Below are 22,547 nucleotides of genomic sequence, written 5' to 3' on the forward strand. Positions count from 1 at the left end.
ATTAATCAAACACAGCAGGTTACTGTGAGGTTGGGCCTAGGGCTGGGGTAGGTGTTATATTAACAAAATGCAATAGGTTGTATTCTGTGCCATGTACAAGACATTGAATAAATCAAAACCTTATGGAGGTTTGTTACTGTGAGGTTGGGTTTTGAGTGGGGGTAGGTTTAGAGGTTAATAAAACAAAGCAGGATACTGTGGGGTTGGGTTTAGGATTGGGGTAGATTTGATATTCAAACATAATAGGTTGGACGCAGTGTCATGTACGAGACATTAAATGAATGAAAACTCCAGGAGGTTTGTACAGCCCACTTGGAGCTCAAGTCTCACCCACTTGGAGCTGAGCAGGCCATTTGGAGCAGGCTCCGATTTCTATTTATACCTTTCTCAGTCAGGTAACTTCCTTTTCAGTAGTATGAGCATTTGCACTGTGTGGCATATTTGCAGACATATAACAGAGACTGAAACATTGCTCACACTTGTCTGAGATGGTCATTTGGACTGCAATCTTGTTTTAGGTTGGCACTTTGTATTTAAATCTTGTCTGCTTTACGTATTTGTATCTGTGCTGCAGTAGAACGCCTCAGCCTCACAGCAAACATTTTGGTCTACAAGCTGTCACTGGCGTCTTCCCAGGAGAGCGGCTGTACTGGTTTCTTCTGGAGGTCCTGAGGGATGTACGGGACCAAGGCATGAGAGCAGTTGGGGGATCCTTTGTAAACCAGGGGAGCACCCCACAGGCTCTGTGCTGGCGGCTCCAGAAACTTGATTCACTCCGGAGTAGAACTGAACAGCTCGGGCAGGGGCAAACGGCGTGCGTGGTGCGCTGATGGACACCAATGCAAAAAGTCCTGAGCGAGCCAGCCAGGAGTCGAACCTAGAATCTTCTGATCCATAGTCAGACGCGTTATCCATTGCGCCACTGGCCCTGTCTGTTTTGGTGGGCCTCAAGTTGTGGTGTCGATAGGATGCTCCTACACAGAGCATGTGGCAGTCCCTCGCTAAAAGAACTGTGATCCAAGCTCTGAGACTTTCTCCTCTCCAGGAGGAGGGTACAAGCGTTAGAGTTATTTTTGTCAGAGCAGTTGCAGCACACTTGGGTGGAGGCGCAAAGCTAGGCTTGAGGGCAAGCGTTTGCCAGCACTTCCCTGGTGGTCTAGTGGTTAGGATTCGGCGCTCTCACCGCCGCGGCCCGGGTTCGATTCCCGGTCAGGGAACTTCCTTTATACCTTCATGGTGAACTTCGAGCTGTAGTGCCGATTTTATCTTCGCAAAGGCAAAAAAAAGAGGCGTCTCTGAGCGCAAAAGCCATCCTTCGAGCCGGAGTCGAACCAGCGACCTAAGGATTGCCAGCATGCCACCTACAGTCCTCCGCTCTACCAACTGAGCTATCGAAGGCTTATGATGGCTGTTCACAACCGCACCCTATAAAGTCGACGAAGTCCAATTGCTGGCCAAGAGCACTCATGCCTTCCCATACCGGGAGTCAAACCCGGACCACCTGGGTGAAAACCAGGAATCCTGGCCGCTAGGTATATGGAAGCTGCCGCTTTTGGGCCCCAGTCTTGGCACAAACTCCAGTTCTTTCTGATCGCTCGCACTTCACGGCTCCACTTGCACAAGTGCCACTCACACACTTATGCATTCTCTCATACACAGTTCCCTGGTTTCCGTAACCTAGAATCTTCTGATCCTTAGTCATAAGCGTTCTCCTTTGTGCCACCGGCACTCTGTTCAGCATTTTGTTACCACATTGCTTGAAGCAAGGACAAGGCTCTGTCAATCTGGAGTTCCTTCACCACACATTCTGCTTTGTTTTTATGGCAAAAGGTTGTGTGGAGGGGATGCTCTTACAGGATTCCTGACAGTCCCTCCATAGAAGACCTGAAATCCAGGGTCGGAGACTCTCTCCTTTCCAAGAGGAGGTTAAAGCAATGGTTTCTATTATGACTGTGTGTCAGAGCGCTTAGGTGTTGCTGCAGCTCAGAGACCTACAAGCGGAGGAGATTACACTGCAAGTTGGCTGGGTGACCTCTATGTGGTAGGGACTTGTGCCACAAGTAGGCTGGGTTTACGATTGATGTAGCTGTAGTGGACATTAATAAAAGGAGAAAAAAACTGGTTACTCTGAGGGTTGTTTTTAGGGTTGGGGTAGGTGTAAAAATTAATCAAACACAGCAGGTTACTGTGAGGTTGGGCCTAGGGCTGGGGTAGGTGTTATATTAACAAAATGCAATAGGTTGTATTCTGTGCCATGTACAAGACATTGAATAAATCAAAACCTTATGGAGGTTTGTTACTGTGAGGTTGGGTTTTGAGTGGGGGTAGGTTTAGAGGTTAATAAAACAAAGCAGGATACTGTGGGGTTGGGTTTAGGATTGGGGTAGATTTGATATTCAAACATAATAGGTTGGACGCAGTGTCATGTACGAGACATTAAATGAATGAAAACTCCAGGAGGTTTGTACAGCCCACTTGGAGCTCAAGTCTCACCCACTTGGAGCTGAGCAGGCCATTTGGAGCAGGCTCCGATTTCTATTTATACCTTTCTCAGTCAGGTAACTTCCTTTTCAGTAGTATGAGCATCTGCACTGTGTGGCATATTTGCAGACATATAACAGAGACTGAAACATTGCTCACACTTGTCTGAGATGGTCATTTGGACTGCAATCTTGTTTTAGGTTGGCACTTTGTATTTAAATCTTGTCTGCTTTACGTATTTGTATCTGTGCTGCAGTAGAACGCCTCAGCCTCACAGCAAACATTTTGGTCTACAAGCTGTCACTGGCGTCTTCCCAGGAGAGCGGCTGTACTGGTTTCTTCTGGAGGTCCTGAGGGATGTACGGGACCAAGGCATGAGAGCAGTTGGGGGATCCTTTGTAAACCAGGGGAGCACCCCACAGGCTCTGTGCTGGCGGCTCCAGAAACTTGATTCACTCCGGAGTAGAACTGAACAGCTCGGGCAGGGGCAAACGGCGTGCGTGGTGCGCTGATGGACACCAATGCAAAAAGTCCTGAGCGAGCAAGCCAGGAGTCGAACCTAGAATCTTCTGATCCGTAGTCAGACGCGTTATCCATTGCGCCACTGGCCCTGTCTGTTTTGGTGGGCCTCAAGTTGTGGTGTCGATAGGATGCTCCTACACAGAGCATGTGGCAGTCCCTCGCTAAAAGAACTGTGATCCAAGCTCTGAGACTTTCTCCTCTCCAGGAGGAGGGTACAAGCGTTAGAGTTATTTTTGTCAGAGCAGTTGCAGCACACTTGGGTGGAGGCGCAAAGCTAGGCTTGAGGGCAAGCTTTCGCCAGCACTTCCCTGGTGGTCTAGTGGTTAGGATTCGGCGCTCTCACCGCTGCGGCCCGGGTTCGATTCCCGGTCAGGGAACTTCCTTTATACCTTCATGGTGAACTTCGAGCTGTAGTGCCGATTTTATCTTCGCAAAGGCAAAAAAAAGAAGCGTCTCTGAGCGCAAAAGCCATCCTTCGAGCCGGAGTCGAACCAGCGACCTAAGGATTGCCAGCATGCCACCTACAGTCCTCCGCTCTACCAACTGAGCTATCGAAGGCTTATGATGGCTGTTCACAACCGCACCCTATAAAGTCGACGAAGTCCAATTGCTGGCCAAGAGCACTCATGCCTTCCCATACCGGGAGTCAAACCCGGACCACCTGGGTGAAAACCAGGAATCCTGGCCGCTAGGTATATGGAAGCTGCCGCTTTTGGGCCCCAGTCTTGGCACAAACTCCAGTTCTTTCTGATCGCTCGCACTTCACGGCTCCACTTGCACAAGTGCCACTCACACACTTATGCATTCTCTCATACACAGTTCCCTGGTTTCCGTAACCTAGAATCTTCTGATCCTTAGTCATAAGCGTTCTCCTTTGTGCCACCGGCACTCTGTTCAGCATTTTGTTACCACATTGCTTGAAGCAAGGACAAGGCTCTGTCAATCTGGAGTTCCTTCACCACACATTCTGCTTTGTTTTTATGGCAAAAGGTTGTGTGGAGGGGATGCTCTTACAGGATTCCTGACAGTCCCTCCATAGAAGACCTGAAATCCAGGGTCGGAGACTCTCTCCTTTCCAAGAGGAGGTTAAAGCAATGGTTTCTATTATGACTGTGTGTCAGAGCACTTAGGTGTTGCTGCAGCTCAGAGACCTACAAGCGGAGGAGATTACACTGCAAGTTGGCTGGGTGACCTCTATGTGGTAGGGACTTGTGCCACAAGTAGGCTGGGTTTACGATTGATGTAGCTGTAGTGGACATTAATAAAAGGAGAAAAAAACTGGTTACTCTGAGGGTTGTTTTTAGGGTTGGGGTAGGTGTAAAAATTAATCAAACACAGCAGGTTACTGTGAGGTTGGGCCTAGGGCTGGGGTAGGTGTTATATTAACAAAATGCAATAGGTTGTATTCTGTGCCATGTACAAGACATTGAATAAATCAAAACCTTATGGAGGTTTGTTACTGTGAGGTTGGGTTTTGAGTGGGGGTAGGTTTAGAGGTTAATAAAACAAAGCAGGATACTGTGGGGTTGGGTTTAGGATTGGGGTAGATTTGATATTCAAACATAATAGGTTGGACGCAGTGTTATGTACGAGACATTAAATGAATGAAAACTCCAGGAGGTTTGTACAGCCCACTTGGAGCTCAAGTCTCACCCACTTGGAGCTGAGCAGGCCATTTGGAGCAGGCTCAGATTTCTATTTATACCTTTCTCAGTCAGGTAACTTCCTTTTCAGTAGTATGAGCATCTGCACTGTGTGGCATATTTGGAGACATATAACAGAGACTGAAACATTGCTCACACTTGTCTGAGATGGTCATTTGGACTGCAATCTTGTTTTAGGTTGGCACTTTGTATTTAAATCTTGTCTGCTTTACGTATTTGTATCTGTGCTGCAGTAGAACGCCTCAGCCTCACAGCAAACATTTTGGTCTACAAGCTGTCACTGGCGTCTTCCCAGGAGAGCGGCTGTACTGGTTTCTTCTGGAGGTCCTGAGGGATGTACGGGACCAAGGCATGAGAGCAGTTGGGGGATCCTTTGTAAACCAGGGGAGCACCCCACAGGCTCTGTGCTGGCGGCTCCAGAAACTTGATTCACTCCGGAGTAGAACTGAACAGCTCGGGCAGGGGCAAACGGCGTGCGTGGTGCGCTGATGGACACCAATGCAAAAAGTCCTGAGCGAGCCAGCCAGGAGTCGAACCTAGAATCTTCTGATCCGTAGTCAGACACGTTATCCATTGCGCCACTGGCCCTGTCTGTTTTGGTGGGCCTCAAGTTGTGGTCTCGATAGGATGCTCCTACACAGAGCATGTGGCAGTCCCTCGCTAAAAGAACTGTGATCCAAGCTCTGAGACTTTCTCCTCTCCAGGAGGAGGGTACAAGCGTTAGAGTTATTTTTGTCAGAGCAGTTGCAGCACACTTGGGTGGAGGCGCAAAGCTAGGCTTGAGGGCAAGCGTTTGCCAGCACTTCCCTGGTGGTCTAGTGGTTAGGATTCGGCGCTCTCACCGCCGCGGCCCGGGTTCGATTCCCGGTCAGGGAACTTCCTTTATACCTTCATGGTGAACTTCGAGCTGTAGTGCCGATTTTATCTTCGCAAAGGCAAAAAAAAGAAGCGTCTCTGAGCGCAAAAGCCATCCTTCGAGCCGGAGTCGAACCAGCGACCTAAGGATTGCCATCATGCCACCTACAGTCCTCCGCTCTACCAACTGAGCTATCGAAGGCTTATGACGGCTGTTCACAACCGCACCCTATAAAGTCGACGAAGTCCAATTGCTGGCCAAGAGCACTCATGCCTTCCCATACCGGGAGTCAAACCCGGACCACCTGGGTGAAAACCAGGAATCCTGGCCGCTAGGTATATGGAAGCTGCCGCTTTTGGGCCCCAGTCTTGGCACAAACTCCAGTTCTTTCTGATCGCTCGCACTTCACGGCTCCACTTGCACAAGTGCCACTCACACACTTATGCATTCTCTCATACACAGTTCCCTGGTTTCCGTAACCTAGAATCTTCTGATCCTTAGTCATAAGCGTTCTCCTTTGTGCCACCGGCACTCTGTTCAGCATTTTGTTACCACATTGCTTGAAGCAAGGACAAGGCTCTGTCAATCTGGAGTTCCTTCACCACACATTCTGCTTTGTTTTTATGGCAAAAGGTTGTGTGGAGGGGATGCTCTTACAGGATTCCTGACAGTCCCTCCATAGAAGACCTGAAATCCAGGGTCGGAGACTCTCTCCTTTCCAAGAGGAGGTTAAAGCAATGGTTTCTATTATGACTGTGTGTCAGAGCGCTTAGGTGTTGCTGCAGCTCAGAGACCTACAAGCGGAGGAGATTACACTGCAAGTTGGCTGGGTGACCTCTATGTGGTAGGGACTTGTGCCACAAGTAGGCTGGGTTTACGATTGATGTAGCTGTAGTGGACATTAATAAAAGGAGAAAAAAACTGGTTACTCTGAGGGTTGTTTTTAGGGTTGGGGTAGGTGTAAAAATTAATCAAACACAGCAGGTTACTGTGAGGTTGGGCCTAGGGCTGGGGTAGGTGTTATATTAACAAAATGCAATAGGTTGTATTCTGTGCCATGTACAAGACATTGAATAAATCAAAACCTTATGGAGGTTTGTTACTGTGAGGTTGGGTTTTGAGTGGGGGTAGGTTTAGAGGTTAATAAAACAAAGCAGGATACTGTGGGGTTGGGTTTAGGATTGGGGTAGATTTGATATTCAAACATAATAGGTTGGACGCAGTGTCATGTACGAGACATTAAATGAATGAAAACTCCAGGAGGTTTGTACAGCCCACTTGGAGCTCAAGTCTCACCCACTTGGAGCTGAGCAGGCCATTTGGAGCAGGCTCCGATTTCTATTTATACCTTTCTCAGTCAGGTAACTTCCTTTTCAGTAGTATGAGCATTTGCACTGTGTGGCATATTTGCAGACATATAACAGAGACTGAAACATTGCTCACACTTGTCTGAGATGGTCATTTGGACTGCAATCTTGTTTTAGGTTGGCACTTTGTATTTAAATCTTGTCTGCTTTACGTATTTGTATCTGTGCTGCAGTAGAACGCCTCAGCCTCACAGCAAACATTTTGGTCTACAAGCTGTCACTGGCGTCTTCCCAGGAGAGCGGCTGTACTGGTTTCTTCTGGAGGTCCTGAGGGATGTACGGGACCAAGGCATGAGAGCAGTTGGGGGATCCTTTGTAAACCAGGGGAGCACCCCACAGGCTCTGTGCTGGCGGCTCCAGAAACTTGATTCACTCCGGAGTAGAACTGAACAGCTCGGGCAGGGGCAAACGGCGTGCGTGGTGCGCTGATGGACACCAATGCAAAAAGTCCTGAGCGAGCCAGCCAGGAGTCGAACCTAGAACCTTCTGATCCGTAGTCAGACACGTTATCCATTGCGCCACTGGCCCTGTCTGTTTTGGTGGGCCTCAAGTTGTGGTCTCGATAGGATGCTCCTACACAGAGCATGTGGCAGTCCCTCGCTAAAAGAACTGTGATCCAAGCTCTGAGACTTTCTCCTCTCCAGGAGGAGGGTACAAGCGTTAGAGTTATTTTTGTCAGAGCAGTTGCAGCACACTTGGGTGGAGGCGCAAAGCTAGGCTTGAGGGCAAGCGTTTGCCAGCACTTCCCTGGTGGTCTAGTGGTTAGGATTCGGCGCTCTCACCGCCGCGGCCCGGGTTCGATTCCCGGTCAGGGAACTCCCTTTATACCCTCATGGTGAACTTCGAGCTGTAGTGCCGATTTTATCTTCGCAAAGGCAAAAAAAAGAAGCATCTCTGAGCGCAAAAGCCATCCTTCGAGCCGGAGTCAAACCAGCGACCTAAGGATTGCCATCATGCCACCTACAGTCCTCCGCTCTACCAACTGAGCTATCGAAGGCTTATGATGGCTATTCACAACCGCACCCTATAAAGTCGACGAAGTCCAATTGCTGGCCAAGAGCACTCATGCCTTCCCATACCGGGAGTCAAACCCGGACCACCTGGGTGAAAACCAGGAATCCTGGCCGCTAGGTATATGGAAGCTGCCGCTTTTGGGCCCCAGTCTTGGCACAAACTCCAGTTCTTTCTGATCGCTCGCACTTCACGGCTCCACTTGCACAAGTGCCACTCACACACTTATGCATTCTCTCATACACAGTTCCCTGGTTTCCGTAACCTAGAATCTTCTGATCCATAGTCATAAGCGTTCTCCTTTGTGCCACCGGCACTCTGTTCAGCATTTTGTTACCACATTGCTTGAAGCAAGGACAAGGCTCTGTCAATCTGGAGTTCCTTCACCACACATTCTGCTTTGTTTTTATGGCAAAAGGTTGTGTGGAGGGGATGCTCTTACAGGATTCCTGACAGTCCCTCCATAGAAGACCTGAAATCCAGGGTCGGAGACTCTCTCCTTTCCAAGAGGAGGTTAAAGCAATGGTTTCTATTATGACTGTGTGTCAGAGCACTTAGGTGTTGCTGCAGCTCAGAGACCTACAAGCGGAGGAGATTACACTGCAAGTTGGCTGGGTGACCTCTATGTGGTAGGGACTTGTGCCACAAGTAGGCTGGGTTTACGATTGATGTAGCTGTAGTGGACATTAATAAAAGGAGAAAAAAACTGGTTACTCTGAGGGTTGTTTTTAGGGTTGGGGTAGGTGTAAAAATTAATCAAACACAGCAGGTTACTGTGAGGTTGGGCCTAGGGCTGGGGTAGGTGTTATATTAACAAAATGCAATAGGTTGTATTCTGTGCCATGTACAAGACATTGAATAAATCAAAACCTTATGGAGGTTTGTTACTGTGAGGTTGGGTTTTGAGTGGGGGTAGGTTTAGAGGTTAATAAAACAAAGCAGGATACTGTGGGGTTGGGTTTAGGATTGGGGTAGATTTGATATTCAAACATAATAGGTTGGACGCAGTGTTATGTACGAGACATTAAATGAATGAAAACTCCAGGAGGTTTGTACAGCCCACTTGGAGCTCAAGTCTCACCCACTTGGAGCTGAGCAGGCCATTTGGAGCAGGCTCCGATTTCTATTTATACCTTTCTCAGTCAGGTAACTTCCTTTTCAGTAGTATGAGCATCTGCACTGTGTGGCATATTTGGAGACATATAACAGAGACTGAAACATTGCTCACACTTGTCTGAGATGGTCATTTGGACTGCAATCTTGTTTTAGGTTGGCACTTTGTATTTAAATCTTGTCTGCTTTACGTATTTGTATCTGTGCTGCAGTAGAACGCCTCAGCCTCACAGCAAACATTTTGGTCTACAAGCTTTCACTGGCGTCTTCCCAGGAGAGCGGCTGTACTGGTTTCTTCTGGAGGTCCTGAGGGATGTACGGGACCAAGGCATGAGAGCAGTTGGGGGATCCTTTGTAAACCAGGGGAGCACCCCACAGGCTCTGTGCTGGCGGCTCCAGAAACTTGATTCACTCCGGAGTAGAACTGAACAGCTCGGGCAGGGGCAAACGGCGTGCGTGGTGCGCTGATGGACACCAATGCAAAAAGTCCTGAGCGAGCCAGCCAGGAGTCGAACCTAGAATCTTCTGATCCGTAGTCAGACGCGTTATCCATTGCGCCACTGGCCCTGTCTGTTTTGGTGGGCCTCAAGTTGTGGTGTCGATAGGATGCTCCTACACAGAGCATGTGGCAGTCCCTCGCTAAAAGAACTGTGATCCAAGCTCTGAGACTTTCTCCTCTCCAGGAGGAGGGTACAAGCGTTAGAGTTATTTTTGTCAGAGCAGTTGCAGCACACTTGGGTGGAGGCGCAAAGCTAGGCTTGAGGGCAAGCGTTTGCCAGCACTTCCCTGGTGGTCTAGTGGTTAGGATTCGGCGCTCTCACCGCCGCGGCCCGGGTTCGATTCCCGGTCAGGGAACTTCCTTTATACCTTCATGGTGAACTTCGAGCTGTAGTGCCGATTTTACCTTCGCAAAGGCAAAAAAAAGAAGCGTCTCTGAGCGCAAAAGCCATCCTTCGAGCCGGAGTCGAACCAGCGACCTAAGGATTGCCAACATGCCACCTACAGTCCTCCGCTCTACCAACTGAGCTATCGAAGGCTTATGATGGCTGTTCACAACCGCACCCTATAAAGTCGACGAAGTCCAATTGCTGGCCAAGAGCACTCATGCCTTCCCATACCGGGAGTCAAACCCGGACCACCTGGGTGAAAACCAGGAATCCTGGCCGCTAGGTATATGGAAGCTGCCGCTTTTGGGCCCCAGTCTTGGCACAAACTCCAGTTCTTTCTGATCGCTCGCACTTCACGGCTCCACTTGCACAAGTGCCACTCACACACTTATGCATTCTCTCATACACAGTTCCCTGGTTTCCGTAACCTAGAATCTTCTGATCCTTAGTCATAAGCGTTCTCCTTTGTGCCACCGGCACTCTGTTCAGCATTTTGTTACCACATTGCTTGAAGCAAGGACAAGGCTCTGTCAATCTGGAGTTCCTTCACCACACATTCTGCTTTGTTTTTATGGCAAAAGGTTGTGTGGAGGGGATGCTCTTACAGGATTCCTGACAGTCCCTCCATAGAAGACCTGAAATCCAGGGTCGGAGACTCTCTCCTTTCCAAGAGGAGGTTAAAGCAATGGTTTCTATTATGACTGTGTGTCAGAGCACTTAGGTGTTGCTGCAGCTCAGAGACCTACAAGCGGAGGAGATTACACTGCAAGTTGGCTGGGTGACCTCTATGTGGTAGGGACTTGTGCCACAAGTAGGCTGGGTTTACGATTGATGTAGCTGTAGTGGACATTAATAAAAGGAGAAAAAAACTGGTTACTCTGAGGGTTGTTTTTAGGGTTGGGGTAGGTGTAAAAATTAATCAAACACAGCAGGTTACTGTGAGGTTGGGCCTAGGGCTGGGGTAGGTGTTATATTAACAAAATGCAATAGGTTGTATTCTGTGCCATGTACAAGACATTGAATAAATCAAAACCTTATGGAGGTTTGTTACTGTGAGGTTGGGTTTTGAGTGGGGGTAGGTTTAGAGGTTAATAAAACAAAGCAGGATACTGTGGGGTTGGGTTTAGGATTGGGGTAGATTTGATATTCAAACATAATAGGTTGGACGCAGTGTCATGTACGAGACATTAAATGAATGAAAACTCCAGGAGGTTTGTACAGCCCACTTGGAGCTCAAGTCTCACCCACTTGGAGCTGAGCAGGCCATTTGGAGCAGGCTCCGATTTCTATTTATACCTTTCTCAGTCAGGTAACTTCCTTTTCAGTAGTATGAGCATTTGCACTGTGTGGCATATTTGCAGACATATAACAGAGACTGAAACATTGCTCACACTTGTCTGAGATGGTCATTTGGACTGCAATCTTGTTTTAGGTTGGCACTTTGTATTTAAATCTTGTCTGCTTTACGTATTTGTATCTGTGCTGCAGTAGAACGCCTCAGCCTCACAGCAAACATTTTGGTCTACAAGCTGTCACTGGCGTCTTCCCAGGAGAGCGGCTGTACTGGTTTCTTCTGGAGGTCCTGAGGCATGTACGGGACCAAGGCATGAGAGCAGTTGGGGGATCCTTTGTAAACCAGGGGAGCACCCCACAGGCTCTGTGCTGGCGGCTCCAGAAACTTGATTCACTCCGGAGTAGAACTGAACAGCTCGGGCAGGGGCAAACGGCGTGCGTGGTGCGCTGATGGACACCAATGCAAAAAGTCCTGAGCGAGCCAGCCAGGAGTCGAACCTAGAATCTTCTGATCCGTAGTCAGACGCGTTATCCATTGCGCCACTGGCCCTGTCTGTTTTGGTGGGCCTCAAGTTGTGGTGTCGATAGGATGCTCCTACACAGAGCATGTGGCAGTCCCTCGCTAAAAGAACTGTGATCCAAGCTCTGAGACTTTCTCCTCTCCAGGAGGAGGGTACAAGCGTTAGAGTTATTTTTGTCAGAGCAGTTGCAGCACACTTGGGTGGAGGCGCAAAGCTAGGCTTGAGGGCAAGCGTTTGCCAGCACTTCCCTGGTGGTCTAGTGGTTAGGAATCGGCGCTCTCACCGCCGCGGCCCGGGCTCGATTCCTGGTCAGGGAACTTCCTTTATACCTTCATGGTGAACTTCGAGCTGTAGTGCCTATTTTATCTTCGCAAAGGCAAAAAAAAGAAGCGTCTCTGAGCGCAAAAGCCATCCTTCGAGCCGGAGTCGAACCAGCGACCTAAGGATTGCCAACATGCCACCTACAGTCCTCCGCTCTACCAACTGAGCTATCGAAGGCTTATGATGGCTGTTCACAACCGCACCCTATAAAGTCGACGAAGTCCAATTGCTGGCCAAGAGCACTCATGCCTTCCCATACCGGGAGTCAAACCCAGACCACCTGGGTGAAAACCAGGAATCCTGGCCGCTAGGTATATGGAAGCTGCCGCTTTTGGGCCCCAGTCTTGGCACAAACTCCAGTTCTTTCTGATCGCTCGCACTTCACGGCTCCACTTGCACAAGTGCCACTCACACACTTATGCATTCTCTCATACACAGTTCCCTGGTTTCCGTAACCTAGAATCTTCTGATCCATAGTCATAAGCGTTCTCCTTTGTGCCACCGGCACTCTGTTCAGCATTTTGTTACCACATTGCTTGAAGCAAGGACAAGGCTCTGTCAATCTGGAGTTCCTTCACCACACATTCTGCTTTGTTTTTATGGCAAAAGGTTGTGTGGAGGGGATGCTCTTACAGGATTCCTGACAGTCCCTCCATAGAAGACCTGAAATCCAGGGTCGGAGACTCTCTCCTTTCCAAGAGGAGGTTAAAGCAATGGTTTCTATTATGACTGTGTGTCAGAGCACTTAGGTGTTGCTGCAGCTCAGAGACCTACAAGCGGAGGAGATTACACTGCAAGTTGGCTGGGTGACCTCTATGTGGTAGGGACTTGTGCCACAAGTAGGCTGGGTTTACGATTGATGTAGCTGTAGTGGACATTAATAAAAGGAGAAAAAAACTGGTTACTCTGAGGGTTGTTTTTAGGGTTGGGGTAGGTGTAAAAATTAATCAAACACAGCAGGTTACTGTGAGGTTGGGCCTAGGGCTGGGGTAGATGTTATATTAACAAAATGCAATAGGTTGTATTCTGTGCCATGTACAAGACATTGAATAAATCAAAACCTTATGGAGGTTTGTTACTGTGAGGTTGGGTTTTGAGTGGGGGTAGGTTTAGAGGTTAATAAAACAAAGCAGGATACTGTGGGGTTGGGTTTAGGATTGGGGTAGATTTGATATTCAAACATAATAGGTTGGACGCAGTGTCATGTACGAGACATTAAATGAATGAAAACTCCAGGAGGTTTGTACAGCCCACTTGGAGCTCAAGTCTCACCCACTTGGAGCTGAGCAGGCCATTTGGAGCAGGCTCCGATTTCTATTTATACCTTTCTCAGTCAGGTAACTTCCTTTTCAGTAGTATGAGCATTTGCACTGTGTGGCATATTTGCAGACATATAACAGAGACTGAAACATTGCTCACACTTGTCTGAGATGGTCATTTGGACTGCAATCTTGTTTTAGGTTGGCACTTTGTATTTAAATCTTGTCTGCTTTACGTATTTGTATCTGTGCTGCAGTAGAACGCCTCAGCCTCACAGCAAACATTTTGGTCTACAAGCTGTCACTGGCGTCTTCCCAGGAGAGCGGCTGTACTGGTTTCTTCTGGAGGTCCTGAGGGATGTACGGGACCAAGGCATGAGAGCAGTTGGGGGATCCTTTGTAAACCAGGGGAGCACCCCACAGGCTCTGTGCTGGCGGCTCCAGAAACTTGATTCACTCCGGAGTAGAACTGAACAGCTCGGGCAGGGGCTAACGGCGTGCGTGGTGCGCTGATGGACACCAATGCAAAAAGTCCTGAGCGAGCCAGCCAGGAGTCGAACCTAGAATCTTCTGATCCGTAGTCAGACGCGTTATCCATTGCGCCACTGGCCCTGTCTGTTTTGGTGGGCCTCAAGTTGTGGTGTCGATAGGATGCTCCTACACAGAGCATGTGGCAGTCCCTCGCTAAAAGAACTGTGATCCAAGCTCTGAGACTTTCTCCTCTCCAGGAGGAGGGTACAAGCGTTAGAGTTATTTTTGTCAGAGCAGTTGCAGCACACTTGGGTGGAGGCGCAAAGCTAGGCTTGAGGGCAAGCGTTTGCCAGCACTTCCCTGGTGGTCTAGTGGTTAGGAATCGGCGCTCTCACCGCCGCGGCCCGGGTTCGATTCCTGGTCAGGGAACTTCCTTTATACCTTCATGGTGAACTTCGAGCTGTAGTGCCGATTTTATCTTCGCAAAGGCAAAAAAAAGAAGCGTCTCTGAGCGCAAAAGCCATCCTTCGAGCCGGAGTCGAACCAGCGACCTAAGGATTGCCAACATGCCACCTACAGTCCTCCGCTCTACCAACTGAGCTATCGAAGGCTTATGATGGCTGTTCACAACCGCACCCTATAAAGTCGACGAAGTCCAATTGCTGGCCAAGAGCACTCATGCCTTCCCATACCGGGAGTCAAACCCAGACCACCTGGGTGAAAACCAGGAATCCTGGCCGCTAGGTATATGGAAGCTGCCGCTTTTGGGCCCCAGTCTTGGCACAAACTCCAGTTCTTTCTGATCGCTCGCACTTCACGGCTCCACTTGCACAAGTGCCACTCACACACTTATGCATTCTCTCATACACAGTTCCCTGGTTTCCATAACCTAGAATCTTCTGATCCTTAGTCATAAGCGTTCTCCTTTGTGCCACCGGCACTCTGTTCAGCATTTTGTTACCACATTGCTTGAAGCAAGGACAAGGCTCTGTCAATCTGGAGTTCCTTCACCACACATTCTGCTTTGTTTTTATGGCAAAAGGTTGTGTGGAGGGGATGCTCTTACAGGATTCCTGACAGTCCCTCCATAGAAGACCTGAAATCCAGGGTCGGAGACTCTCTCCTTTCCAAGAGGAGGTTAAAGCAATGGTTTCTATTATGACTGTGTGTCAGAGCACTTAGGTGTTGCTGCAGCTCAGAGACCTACAAGCGGAGGAGATTACACTGCAAGTTGGCTGGGTGACCTCTATGTGGTAGGGACTTGTGCCACAAGTAGGCTGGGTTTACGATTGATGTAGCTGTAGTGGACATTAATAAAAGGAGAAAAAAACTGGTTACTCTGAGGGTTGTTTTTAGGGTTGGGGTAGGTGTAAAAATTAATCAAACACAGCAGGTTACTGTGAGGTTGGGCCTAGGGCTGGGGTAGATGTTATATTAACAAAATGCAATAGGTTGTATTCTGTGCCATGTACAAGACATTGAATAAATCAAAACCTTATGGAGGTTTGTTACTGTGAGGTTGGGTTTTGAGTGGGGGTAGGTTTAGAGGTTAATAAAACAAAGCAGGATACTGTGGGGTTGGGTTTAGGATTGGGGTAGATTTGATATTCAAACATAATAGGTTGGACGCAGTGTCATGTACGAGACATTAAATGAATGAAAACTCCAGGAGGTTTGTACAGCCCACTTGGAGCTCAAGTCTCACCCACTTGGAGCTGAGCAGGCCATTTGGAGCAGGCTCCGATTTCTATTTATACCTTTCTCAGTCAGGTAACTTCCTTTTCAGTAGTATGAGCATTTGCACTGTGTGGCATATTTGCAGACATATAACAGAGACTGAAACATTGCTCACACTTGTCTGAGATGGTCATTTGGACTGCAATCTTGTTTTAGGTTGGCACTTTGTATTTAAATCTTGTCTGCTTTACGTATTTGTATCTGTGCTGCAGTAGAACGCCTCAGCCTCACAGCAAACATTTTGGTCTACAAGCTGTCACTGGCGTCTTCCCAGGAGAGCGGCTGTACTGGTTTCTTCTGGAGGTCCTGAGGGATGTACGGGACCAAGGCATGAGAGCAGTTGGGGGATCCTTTGTAAACCAGGGGAGCACCCCACAGGCTCTGTGCTGGCGGCTCCAGAAACTTGATTCACTCCGGAGTAGAACTGAACAGCTCGGGCAGGGGCAAACGGCGTGCGTGGTGCGCTGATGGACACCAATGCAAAAAGTCCTGAGCGAGCAAGCCAGGAGTCGAACCTAGAACCTTCTGATCCGTAGTCAGACGCGTTATCCATTGCGCCACTGGGCCTGTCTGTTTCGGTGGGCCTCAAGTTGTGGTGTCGATAGGATGCTCCTACACAGAGCATGTGGCAGTCCCTCGCTAAAAGAACTGTGATCCAAGCTCTGAGACTTTCTCCTCTCCAGGAGGAGGGTACAAGCGTTAGAGTTATTTTTGTCAGAGCAGTTGCAGCACACTTGGGTGGAGGCGCAAAGCTAGGCTTGAGGGCAAGCGTTTGCCAGCACTTCCCTGGTGGTCTAGTGGTTAGGAATCGGCGCTCTCACCGCCGCGGCCCGGGTTCGATTCCCGGTCAGGGAACTTCCTTTATACCCTCATGGTGAACTTCGAGCTGTAGTGCCGATTTTATCTTCGCAAAGGCAAAAAAAAGAAGCGTCTCTGAGCGCAAAAGCCATCCTTCGAGCCGGAGTCGAACCAGCGACCTAAGGATTGCCAACATGCCACCTACAGTCCTCCGCTCTACCAACTGAGCTATCGAAGGCTTATGATAGCTGTTCACAACCGCACCCTATAAAGTCGACGAAGTCCAATTGCTGGCCAAGAGCACTCATGCCTTCCCATACCGGGAGTCAAACCCAGACCACCTGGGTGAAAACCAGGAATCCTGGCCGCTAGGTATATGGAAGCTGCCGCTTTTGGGCCCCAGTCTTGGCACAAACTCCAGTTCTTTCTGATCGCTCGCACTTCACGGCTCCACTTGCACAAGTGCCACTCACACACTTATGCATTCTCTCATACACAGTTCCCTGGTTTCCGTAACCTAGAATCTTCTGATCCATAGTCATAAGCGTTCTCCTTTGTGCCACCGGCACTCTGTTCAGCATTTTGTTACCACATTGCTTGAAGCAAGGACAAGGCTCTGTCAATCTGGAGTTCCTTCACCACACATTCTGCTTTGTTTTTATGGCAAAAGGTTGTGTGGAGGGGATGCTCTTACAGGATTCCTGACAGTCCCTCCATAGAAGACCTGAAATCCAGGGTCGGAGACTCTCTCCTTTCCAAGAGGAGGTTAAAGCAATGGTTTCTATTATGACTGTGTGTCAGAGCACTTAGGTGTTGCTGCAGCTCAGAGACCTACAAGCGGAGGAGATTACACTGCAAGTTGGCTGGGTGACCTCTATGTGGTAGGGACTTGTGCCACAAGTAGGCTGGGTTTACGATTGATGTAGCTGTAGTGGACATTAATAAAAGGAGAAAAAAACTGGTTACTCTGAGGGTTGTTTTTAGGGTTGGGGTAGGTGTAAAAATTAATCAAACACAGCAGGTTACTGTGAGGTTGGGCCTAGGGCTGGGATAGATGTTATATTAACAAAATGCAATAGGTTGTATTCTGTGCCATGTACAAGACATTGAATAAATCAAAACCTTATGGAGGTTTGTTACTGTGAGGTTGGGTTTTGAGTGGGGGTAGGTTTAGAGGTTAATAAAACAAAGCAGGATACTGTGGGGTTGGGTTTAGGATTGGGGTAGATTTGATATTCAAACATAATAGGTTGGACGCAGTGTTATGTACGAGACATTAAATGAATGAAAACTCCAGGAGGTTTGTACAGCCCACTTGGAGCTCAAGTCTCACCCACTTGGAGCTGAGCAGGCCATTTGAAGCAGGCTCCGATTTCTATTTATACCTTTCTCAGTCAGGTAACTTCCTTTTCAGTAGTATGAGCATTTGCACTGTGTGGCATATTTGCAGACATATAACAGAGACTGAAACATTGCTCACACTTGTCTGAGATGGTCATTTGGACTGCAATCTTGTTTTAGGTTGGCACTTTGTATTTAAATCTTGTCTGCTTTACGTATTTGTATCTGTGCTGCAGTAGAACGCCTCAGCCTCACAGCAAACATTTTGGTCTACAAGCTGTCACTGGCGTCTTCCCAGGAGAGCGGCTGTACTGGTTTCTTCTGGAGGTCCTGAGGGATGTACGGGACCAAGGCATGAGAGCAGTTGGGGGATCCTTTGTAAACCAGGGGAGCACCCCACAGGCTCTGTGCTGGCGGCTCCAGAAACTTGATTCACTCCGGAGTAGAACTGAACAGCTCGGGCAGGGGCAAACGGCGTGCGTGGTGCGCTGATGGACACCAATGCAAAAAGTCCTGAGCGAGCAAGCCAGGAGTCGAACCTAGAACCTTCTGATCCGTAGTCAGACGCGTTATCCATTGCGCCACTGGCCCTGTCTGTTTTGGTGGGCCTCAAGTTGTGGTGTCGATAGGATGCTCCTACACAGAGCATGTGGCAGTCCCTCGCTAAAAGAACTGTGATCCAAGCTCTGAGACTTTCTCCTCTTCAGGAGGAGGGTACAAGCGTTAGAGTTATTTTTGTCAGAGCAGTTGCAGCACACTTGGGTGGAGGCGCAAAGCTAGGCTTGAGGGCAAGCGTTTGCCAGCACTTCCCTGGTGGTCTAGTGGTTAGGATTCGGCGCTCTCACCGCCGCGGCCCGGGTTCGATTCCCGGTCAGGGAACTTCCTTTATACCCTCATGGTGAACTTCGAGCTGTAGGGCCGATTTTATCTTCGCAAAGGCAAAAAAAAAGAAGCATCTCTGAGCGCAAAAGCCATCCTTCGAGCCGGAGTCAAACCAGCGACCTAAGGATTGCCATCATGCCACCTACAGTCCTCCGCTCTACCAACTGAGCTATCGAAGGCTTATGATGGCTATTCACAACCGCACCCTATAAAGTCGACGAAGTCCAATTGCTGGCCAAGAGCACTCATGCCTTCCCATACCGGGAGTCAAACCCGGACCACCTGGGTGAAAACCAGGAATCCTGGCCGCTAGGTATATGGAAGCTGCCGCTTTTGGGCCCCAGTCTTGGCACAAACTCCAGTTCTTTCTGATCGCTCGCACTTCACGGCTCCACTTGCACAAGTGCCACTCACACACTTATGCATTCTCTCATACACAGTTCCCTGGTTTCCGTAACCTAGAATCTTCTGATCCATAGTCATAAGCGTTCTCCTTTGTGCCACCGGCACTCTGTTCAGCATTTTGTTACCACATTGCTTGAAGCAAGGACAAGGCTCTGTCAATCTGGAGTTCCTTCACCACACATTCTGCTTTGTTTTTATGGCAAAAGGTTGTGTGGAGGGGATGCTCTTACAGGATTCCTGACAGTCCCTCCATAGAAGACCTGAAATCCAGGGTCGGAGACTCTCTCCTTTCCAAGAGGAGGTTAAAGCAATGGTTTCTATTATGACTGTGTGTCAGAGCACTTAGGTGTTGCTGCAGCTCAGAGACCTACAAGCGGAGGAGATTACACTGCAAGTTGGCTGGGTGACCTCTATGTGGTAGGGACTTGTGCCACAAGTAGGCTGGGTTTACGATTGATGTAGCTGTAGTGGACATTAATAAAAGGAGAAAAAAACTGGTTACTCTGAGGGTTGTTTTTAGGGTTGGGGTAGGTGTAAAAATTAATCAAACACAGCAGGTTACTGTGAGGTTGGGCCTAGGGCTGGGGTAGGTGTTATATTAACAAAATGCAATAGGTTGTATTCTGTGCCATGTACAAGACATTGAATAAATCAAAACCTTATGGAGGTTTGTTACTGTGAGGTTGGGTTTTGAGTGGGGGTAGGTTTAGAGGTTAATAAAACAAAGCAGGATACTGTGGGGTTGGGTTTAGGATTGGGGTAGATTTGATATTCAAACATAATAGGTTGGACGCAGTGTTATGTACGAGACATTAAATGAATGAAAACTCCAGGAGGTTTGTACAGCCCACTTGGAGCTCAAGTCTCACCCACTTGGAGCTGAGCAGGCCATTTGGAGCAGGCTCCGATTTCTATTTATACCTTTCTCAGTCAGGTAACTTCCTTTTCAGTAGTATGAGCATCTGCACTGTGTGGCATATTTGGAGACATATAACAGAGACTGAAACATTGCTCACACTTGTCTGAGATGGTCATTTGGACTGCAATCTTGTTTTAGGTTGGCACTTTGTATTTAAATCTTGTCTGCTTTACGTATTTGTATCTGTGCTGCAGTAGAACGCCTCAGCCTCACAGCAAACATTTTGGTCTACAAGCTGTCACTGGCGTCTTCCCAGGAGAGCGGCTGTACTGGTTTCTTCTGGAGGTCCTGAGGGATGTACGGGACCAAGGCATGAGAGCAGTTGGGGGATCCTTTGTAAACCAGGGGAGCACCCCACAGGCTCTGTGCTGGCGGCTCCAGAAACTTGATTCACTCCGGAGTAGAACTGAACAGCTCGGGCAGGGGCAAACGGCGTGCGTGGTGCGCTGATGGACACCAATGCAAAAAGTCCTGAGCGAGCCAGCCAGGAGTCGAACCTAGAATCTTCTGATCCGTAGTCAGACGCGTTATCCATTGCGCCACTGGCCCTGTCTGTTTTGGTGGGCCCCAAGTTGTGGTGTCGATAGGATGCTCCTACACAGAGCATGTGGCAGTCCCTCGCTAAAAGAACTGTGATCCAAGCTCTGAGACTTTCTCCTCTCCAGGAGGAGGGTACAAGCGTTAGAGTTATTTTTGTCAGAGCAGTTGCAGCACACTTGGGTGGAGGCGCAAAGCTAGGCTTGAGGGCAAGCGTTTGCCAGCACTTCCCTGGTGGTCTAGTGGTTAGGATTCGGCGCTCTCACCGCCGCGGCCCGGGTTCGATTCACGGTCAGGGAACTTCCTTTATACCTTCATGGTGAACTTCGAGCTGTAGTGCCGATTTTATCTTCGCAAAGGCAAAAAAAAGAAGCGTCTCTGAGCGCAAAAGCCATCCTTCGAGCCGGAGTCGAACCAGCGACCTAAGGATTGCCAACATGCCACCTACAGTCCTCCGCTCTACCAACTGAGCTATCGAAGGCTTATGATGGCTGTTCACAACCGCACCCTATAAAGTCGACGAAGTCCAATTGCTGGCCAAGAGCACTCATGCCTTCCCATACCGGGAGTCAAACCCGGACCACCTGGGTGAAAACCAGGAATCCTGGCCGCTAGATATATGGAAGCTGCCGCTTTTGGGCCCCAGTCTTGGCACAAACTCCAGTTCTTTCTGATCGCTCGCACTTCACGGCTCCACTTGCACAAGTGCCACTCACACACTTATGCATTCTCTCATACACAGTTCCCTGGTTTCCGTAACCTAGAATCTTCTGATCCATAGTCATAAGCGTTCTCCTTTGTGCCACCGGCACTCTGTTCAGCATTTTGTTACCACATTGCTTGAAGCAAGGACAAGGCTCTGTCAATCTGGAGTTCCTTCACCACACATTCTGCTTTGTTTTTATGGCAAAAGGTTGTGTGGAGGGGATGCTCTTACAGGATTCCTGACAGTCCCTCCATAGAAGACCTGAAATCCAGGGTCGGAGACTCTCTCCTTTCCAAGAGGAGGTTAAAGCAATGGTTTCTATTATGACTGTGTGTCAGAGCACTTAGGTGTTGCTGCAGCTCAGAGACCTACAAGCGGAGGAGATTACACTGCAAGTTGGCTGGGTGACCTCTATGTGGTAGGGACTTGTGCCACAAGTAGGCTGGGTTTACGATTGATGTAGCTGTAGTGGACATTAATAAAAGGAGAAAAAAACTGGTTACTCTGAGGGTTGTTTTTAGGGTTGGGGTAGGTGTAAAAATTAATCAAACACAGCAGGTTACTGTGAGGTTGGGCCTAGGGCTGGGGTAGGTGTTATATTAACAAAATGCAATAGGTTGTATTCTGTGCCATGTACAAGACATTGAATAAATCAAAACCTTATGGAGGTTTGTTACTGTGAGGTTGGGTTTTGAGTGGGGGTAGGTTTAGAGGTTAATAAAACAAAGCAGGATACTGTGGGGTTGGGTTTAGGATTGGGGTAGATTTGATATTCAAACATAATAGGTTGGACGCAGTGTCATGTACGAGACATTAAATGAATGAAAACTCCAGGAGGTTTGTACAGCCCACTTGGAGCTCAAGTCTCACCCACTTGGAGCTGAGCAGGCCATTTGGAGCAGGCTCAGATTTCTATTTATACCTTTCTCAGTCAGGTAACTTCCTTTTCAGTAGTATGAGCATTTGCACTGTGTGGCATATTTGCAGACATATAACAGAGACTGAAACATTGCTCACACTTGTCTGAGATGGTCATTTGGACTGCAATCTTGTTTTAGGTTGGCACTTTGTATTTAAATCTTGTCTGCTTTACGTATTTGTATCTGTGCTGCAGTAGAACGCCTCAGCCTCACAGCAAACATTTTGGTCTACAAGCTGTCACTGGCGTCTTCCCAGGAGAGCGGCTGTACTGGTTTCTTCTGGAGGTCCTGAGGGATGTACGGGACCAAGGCATGAGAGCAGTTGGGGGATCCTTTGTAAAGCAGGGGAGCACCCCACAGGCTCTGTGCTGGCGGCTCCAGAAACTTGATTCACTCCGGAGTAGAACTGAACAGCTCGGGCAGGGGCAAACGGCATGCGCGGTGTGCTGATGGACACCAAGTCAGTCGCGTTATCCATTGCGCCACTGGCCCTGTCTGTTTTGGTGGTCCTCAAGTTGTGGTGTCGATAGGATGCT

The 22,547-nt window shown here is 48.7% G+C and overlaps 28 non-coding genes across 28 annotated transcripts; 9 read left to right on the forward strand and 19 right to left on the reverse strand.

Moving 5' to 3' along the window:
* Positions 1-856: 856 nt before the first annotated feature.
* trnar-acg (transfer RNA arginine (anticodon ACG)) lies at positions 857-929 on the reverse strand. Its single transcript has one exon. It is a non-coding gene; the product is annotated as a tRNA-His (tRNA).
* Positions 930-1,145: 216 nt separating this feature from the next.
* trnae-cuc (transfer RNA glutamic acid (anticodon CUC)) lies at positions 1,146-1,217 on the forward strand. Its single transcript has one exon. It is a non-coding gene; the product is annotated as a tRNA-Glu (tRNA).
* Positions 1,218-1,311: 94 nt separating this feature from the next.
* Positions 1,312-1,398, reverse strand: trnay-gua (transfer RNA tyrosine (anticodon GUA)). Its single transcript is given in 2 exon segments — positions 1,312-1,347; positions 1,362-1,398. It is a non-coding gene; the product is annotated as a tRNA-Tyr (tRNA).
* A 1,621-nt stretch (positions 1,399-3,019) lies between these two features.
* Positions 3,020-3,092, reverse strand: trnar-acg (transfer RNA arginine (anticodon ACG)). Its single transcript has one exon. It is a non-coding gene; the product is annotated as a tRNA-Arg (tRNA).
* A 216-nt stretch (positions 3,093-3,308) lies between these two features.
* trnae-cuc (transfer RNA glutamic acid (anticodon CUC)) lies at positions 3,309-3,380 on the forward strand. The gene has a single exon. It is a non-coding gene; the product is annotated as a tRNA-Glu (tRNA).
* A 94-nt stretch (positions 3,381-3,474) lies between these two features.
* trnay-gua (transfer RNA tyrosine (anticodon GUA)) lies at positions 3,475-3,561 on the reverse strand. The gene is given in 2 exon segments: positions 3,475-3,510; positions 3,525-3,561. It is a non-coding gene; the product is annotated as a tRNA-Tyr (tRNA).
* A 1,621-nt stretch (positions 3,562-5,182) lies between these two features.
* Positions 5,183-5,255, reverse strand: trnar-acg (transfer RNA arginine (anticodon ACG)). Its single transcript has one exon. It is a non-coding gene; the product is annotated as a tRNA-Arg (tRNA).
* A 216-nt stretch (positions 5,256-5,471) lies between these two features.
* Positions 5,472-5,543, forward strand: trnae-cuc (transfer RNA glutamic acid (anticodon CUC)). The gene has a single exon. It is a non-coding gene; the product is annotated as a tRNA-Glu (tRNA).
* A 94-nt stretch (positions 5,544-5,637) lies between these two features.
* On the reverse strand, positions 5,638-5,724 carry trnay-gua (transfer RNA tyrosine (anticodon GUA)). Its single transcript is given in 2 exon segments — positions 5,638-5,673; positions 5,688-5,724. It is a non-coding gene; the product is annotated as a tRNA-Tyr (tRNA).
* Positions 5,725-7,345: 1,621 nt separating this feature from the next.
* trnar-acg (transfer RNA arginine (anticodon ACG)) lies at positions 7,346-7,418 on the reverse strand. Its single transcript has one exon. It is a non-coding gene; the product is annotated as a tRNA-Arg (tRNA).
* Positions 7,419-7,634: 216 nt separating this feature from the next.
* On the forward strand, positions 7,635-7,706 carry trnae-cuc (transfer RNA glutamic acid (anticodon CUC)). Its single transcript has one exon. It is a non-coding gene; the product is annotated as a tRNA-Glu (tRNA).
* Positions 7,707-7,800: 94 nt separating this feature from the next.
* On the reverse strand, positions 7,801-7,887 carry trnay-gua (transfer RNA tyrosine (anticodon GUA)). The gene is given in 2 exon segments: positions 7,801-7,836; positions 7,851-7,887. It is a non-coding gene; the product is annotated as a tRNA-Tyr (tRNA).
* Positions 7,888-9,508: 1,621 nt separating this feature from the next.
* trnah-aug (transfer RNA histidin (anticodon AUG)) lies at positions 9,509-9,581 on the reverse strand. Its single transcript has one exon. It is a non-coding gene; the product is annotated as a tRNA-Arg (tRNA).
* Positions 9,582-9,797: 216 nt separating this feature from the next.
* On the forward strand, positions 9,798-9,869 carry trnae-cuc (transfer RNA glutamic acid (anticodon CUC)). The gene has a single exon. It is a non-coding gene; the product is annotated as a tRNA-Glu (tRNA).
* A 94-nt stretch (positions 9,870-9,963) lies between these two features.
* trnay-gua (transfer RNA tyrosine (anticodon GUA)) lies at positions 9,964-10,050 on the reverse strand. Its single transcript is given in 2 exon segments — positions 9,964-9,999; positions 10,014-10,050. It is a non-coding gene; the product is annotated as a tRNA-Tyr (tRNA).
* Positions 10,051-11,671: 1,621 nt separating this feature from the next.
* Positions 11,672-11,744, reverse strand: trnar-acg (transfer RNA arginine (anticodon ACG)). The gene has a single exon. It is a non-coding gene; the product is annotated as a tRNA-Arg (tRNA).
* Positions 11,745-12,126: 382 nt separating this feature from the next.
* Positions 12,127-12,213, reverse strand: trnay-gua (transfer RNA tyrosine (anticodon GUA)). The gene is given in 2 exon segments: positions 12,127-12,162; positions 12,177-12,213. It is a non-coding gene; the product is annotated as a tRNA-Tyr (tRNA).
* A 1,621-nt stretch (positions 12,214-13,834) lies between these two features.
* Positions 13,835-13,907, reverse strand: trnar-acg (transfer RNA arginine (anticodon ACG)). Its single transcript has one exon. It is a non-coding gene; the product is annotated as a tRNA-Arg (tRNA).
* A 216-nt stretch (positions 13,908-14,123) lies between these two features.
* On the forward strand, positions 14,124-14,195 carry trnae-cuc (transfer RNA glutamic acid (anticodon CUC)). The gene has a single exon. It is a non-coding gene; the product is annotated as a tRNA-Glu (tRNA).
* Positions 14,196-14,289: 94 nt separating this feature from the next.
* On the reverse strand, positions 14,290-14,376 carry trnay-gua (transfer RNA tyrosine (anticodon GUA)). Its single transcript is given in 2 exon segments — positions 14,290-14,325; positions 14,340-14,376. It is a non-coding gene; the product is annotated as a tRNA-Tyr (tRNA).
* Positions 14,377-16,286: 1,910 nt separating this feature from the next.
* On the forward strand, positions 16,287-16,358 carry trnae-cuc (transfer RNA glutamic acid (anticodon CUC)). The gene has a single exon. It is a non-coding gene; the product is annotated as a tRNA-Glu (tRNA).
* Positions 16,359-16,452: 94 nt separating this feature from the next.
* Positions 16,453-16,539, reverse strand: trnay-gua (transfer RNA tyrosine (anticodon GUA)). Its single transcript is given in 2 exon segments — positions 16,453-16,488; positions 16,503-16,539. It is a non-coding gene; the product is annotated as a tRNA-Tyr (tRNA).
* Positions 16,540-18,160: 1,621 nt separating this feature from the next.
* trnar-acg (transfer RNA arginine (anticodon ACG)) lies at positions 18,161-18,233 on the reverse strand. Its single transcript has one exon. It is a non-coding gene; the product is annotated as a tRNA-Arg (tRNA).
* Positions 18,234-18,449: 216 nt separating this feature from the next.
* On the forward strand, positions 18,450-18,521 carry trnae-cuc (transfer RNA glutamic acid (anticodon CUC)). The gene has a single exon. It is a non-coding gene; the product is annotated as a tRNA-Glu (tRNA).
* Positions 18,522-18,616: 95 nt separating this feature from the next.
* trnay-gua (transfer RNA tyrosine (anticodon GUA)) lies at positions 18,617-18,703 on the reverse strand. The gene is given in 2 exon segments: positions 18,617-18,652; positions 18,667-18,703. It is a non-coding gene; the product is annotated as a tRNA-Tyr (tRNA).
* A 1,621-nt stretch (positions 18,704-20,324) lies between these two features.
* trnar-acg (transfer RNA arginine (anticodon ACG)) lies at positions 20,325-20,397 on the reverse strand. Its single transcript has one exon. It is a non-coding gene; the product is annotated as a tRNA-Arg (tRNA).
* A 216-nt stretch (positions 20,398-20,613) lies between these two features.
* trnae-cuc (transfer RNA glutamic acid (anticodon CUC)) lies at positions 20,614-20,685 on the forward strand. Its single transcript has one exon. It is a non-coding gene; the product is annotated as a tRNA-Glu (tRNA).
* Positions 20,686-20,779: 94 nt separating this feature from the next.
* trnay-gua (transfer RNA tyrosine (anticodon GUA)) lies at positions 20,780-20,866 on the reverse strand. The gene is given in 2 exon segments: positions 20,780-20,815; positions 20,830-20,866. It is a non-coding gene; the product is annotated as a tRNA-Tyr (tRNA).
* Between the last annotated feature and the right edge of the window lie 1,681 nt (positions 20,867-22,547).

This window comes from Danio rerio, chromosome 15 (genome assembly GCF_049306965.1).
Source record: "Danio rerio strain Tuebingen ecotype United States chromosome 15, GRCz12tu, whole genome shotgun sequence".
NCBI lineage: Eukaryota > Metazoa > Chordata > Actinopteri > Cypriniformes > Danionidae > Danio > Danio rerio.